Consider the following 2980-nt stretch of genomic DNA (forward strand, 5'->3'; position numbering starts at 1 on the left):
CCCCTGCTGCTGAACCTCTGCAGGCTCTTATCAGCCACTTCCTGTTTACATGATCTCCAGCAACTGCTGCACACCATTTCTCATGGTGGGTTTCCTTATAGTGACAACAGCAGAAGACGCCCATGAAATGTGTGTTGGCACAGCCACGTGTAGTCTCTCTGATAGGAGGGCATGTGACGGGGTGACAACACAGGAGAACAAGTGAGAAACAAGGACAGAGCGTTGTCACCCTATAATCTAAGCTCTGAGTCTGCTGGGGCTGCTACCACATACAAGATGTCTTAGGGCAGGGTGAAGTTCCCCTTTAACTGCTAGTATGATAGCCAGGTGCTTGTTTACTAAGCTTGCTGGTGTCTTGCTTCCTTCTATATTTGCCCCGAGTGTCACTTGCCCCCGGGTGATATATTCCGCTGTAAAATGCAGGCCGTGAGCCAGCTGATGTCAATGGAGGACTGTCCCCTGCAGGGCGCTGATACCTGTGTCTCCCTCCAGGCTTAACCACATCACTGGATGGATGCAATGGAGGACTAGTGTTGTGTTGCTGCAGCTGCCAGGCATAAAAATACCTTAGCGATGACACGGCCACAACACAGGGTCACTCCGGCCTATGTATAGAACCTCCGGGCCGCCACTGAGCACAGGACACCCAGCAAAGACTGTGCTGTCCACCTGCCATGTCTAGGGTGTTCAGTACTGACCTACCTCTTCACAAAAGCCTACATTCTGCTCTTTAGAACCAGTCCATGTCTATTCAGCTCCGGTTATGTCACTGCCCCCCCCAATTGGTCATGGACTCCAAAAATCAGAGCCACACTTCCTGCCCCCTCCGGACAGACTGTCTTGTGCTGCCCACCCACCTACCCTAGTTGGTGGGTCTTAACAAAAAACATATCCCCCATCCTGTAAATACATATATACCATCAGTCCTCTGTACAGAAATACATATACGCGGTTGCCTCAGGCAGCATCTCATTGGCGGGCGGCGGACACAGTGTCCCAGGTTGCTAAGAGCTCCTAGCAACCTGTGACGCTCTGTGCGGCTTCCCGCCCTAATCACCGGTTGCCAAGAGCTGAGCTGGACTCTCTGGTTGGCTTCCCGACGAGCACCTGGCAACCAGTGACGTCAGGGAGCTGGGCGGGATGCTGGACAGAACCACTGACTGTGTGATCCGGTTTCTGCTCACTCCCCGCCCCCTGAATGACATATCAGGAAGTACCCACCCCGGACGGTTCTCTGCCAGCGCCACAACCTCCCCTACCTGGAATGTACGCGGTGAAAACCTTAAGGACAGCCCTGCATATACCCTCCTTCATTTTGGGGGGAAAGGTTTAGGTTTAGGAGCGACACCTGGGAAGGAGGGGGTTGTGCCCTGTCAGGTAGACTGTACAGGGCCCCATGATTTCTAATAGTGGCCCTGCACCTAGAGAAGGCAAACTGTCATCCTCTCTGCCAGTTGTTCGCTTCTACATGTACGGATGCAGACTGGACTGAACGGTAACTATACAGTACAATATTCCACCAACAAGAATGGACCCGGACGGGTTACACTGGCAGGCAGAGTTTTAGTCCAGAACCTTTTATTATACACGGAGATGTCTTATGGTGGCCACACTCATTGTGCAATTCACCTACAACTATGTCAGTGGTCACATTAATAGACATTGACCTCAGCAAGGTGGGGGGGGGGGGGGGCGCAAATATTTATTTTCAAAGGTCGCATAATATTCATTGTATGTAATGCCACAGGAAACTGATGAGATGGTCAGAGAAGGGAGATATATGGGCAGACACTGCAAGCAGAGGGCGGTCAGAGACTGCAGACATGATACAGAAGATGATCAGAGATTGCAGACGCGCTTCAGAAGATGGTCAGAGACTACAAACATGCTACAAAAGATGGTCAGAGACTGCAGATATGCTACAGAAGATGGTCAGAGATGGCAGACATGCTACCGAAGATAGTCAAAGACTTCAGACAAGATACAAGAGATGGTCAGAGACTTCAGACAAGATGCAGGGGATGGTCAGAAGCTGCAGACATGTTACAGGAGATGGTCAGAAACTGCAAACATAATACAGTAGATAGTCAGAGACTGCAGACATGCTACCGAAGATGGTCAGAGACTTCAGACATGATACAGAAGATGGTCAGAGACTGCAGACATGATAGAGAAGATGGTCAGAGACTTCAGACAAGATACAGGAGATGGTCAGAGACTGCAGACATCATACAGAAGATGGTCAGAGACTGCAGACATAATACAGAGGATGGTCAGACACTGCAGACATGATACAGAAGATGGTCAGAGACTGCAGGCATGCTACATAAGATGGTCAGAGGCTGCAGACATGATACAGAAAAAGGTCAGATTGCAGACATGCTTTAGAAGATGATTAGAGTCTGCAGACATAATATGGCAGATGGTCAAAGACTGCAGGCATGCTATATAAGATGGTCAGAGACTTCATACAAGTTACAGGAGATGGTCAGAGACTGAAGACATGATACAGAAGATGGTCAGAGACTGCGGGCATGCTTCAGAAGATATTCAAAGACTGCGGGCATGCTACATAAGATGGTCAGAGACTGCAGACATGTTACAGAAGATGGTGAAGCCACTGAAGACAGAGGATCAGCATGACAGGTAACCATTATTTTCAAGAGCAGGCCAGCAGCAGAATCCTTCATATTACTCTAAGCACAGAGTTCCTTTAACTGAAGCTGAAGCCCGGGAGAGCCCACATATTGGCACAGGGGGAGCCTATAAATACACTCTAAACCCTATACAGAGCACTGAGCTCATGGAAAGTCCCTGTATAGATTTCCCAGAATTCCACTGCCCTTTCCAGAGACGACATGCCGACCCCGCAATGATGACCCTGCAAGATGCAGTCCTGATATCCGAGACTAAAGGCACACGGGGTTTTAAAGCTGTTTATGGGGGGCTCGCGGTGTAAACTGACAACAACGCCTGCTCA

Source organism: Nanorana parkeri, unplaced genomic scaffold (assembly GCF_000935625.1).
Source record: "Nanorana parkeri isolate BGI_ZX_2015 unplaced genomic scaffold, ASM93562v1 scaffold626, whole genome shotgun sequence".
Taxonomy (NCBI): Eukaryota; Metazoa; Chordata; class Amphibia; order Anura; family Dicroglossidae; genus Nanorana; species Nanorana parkeri.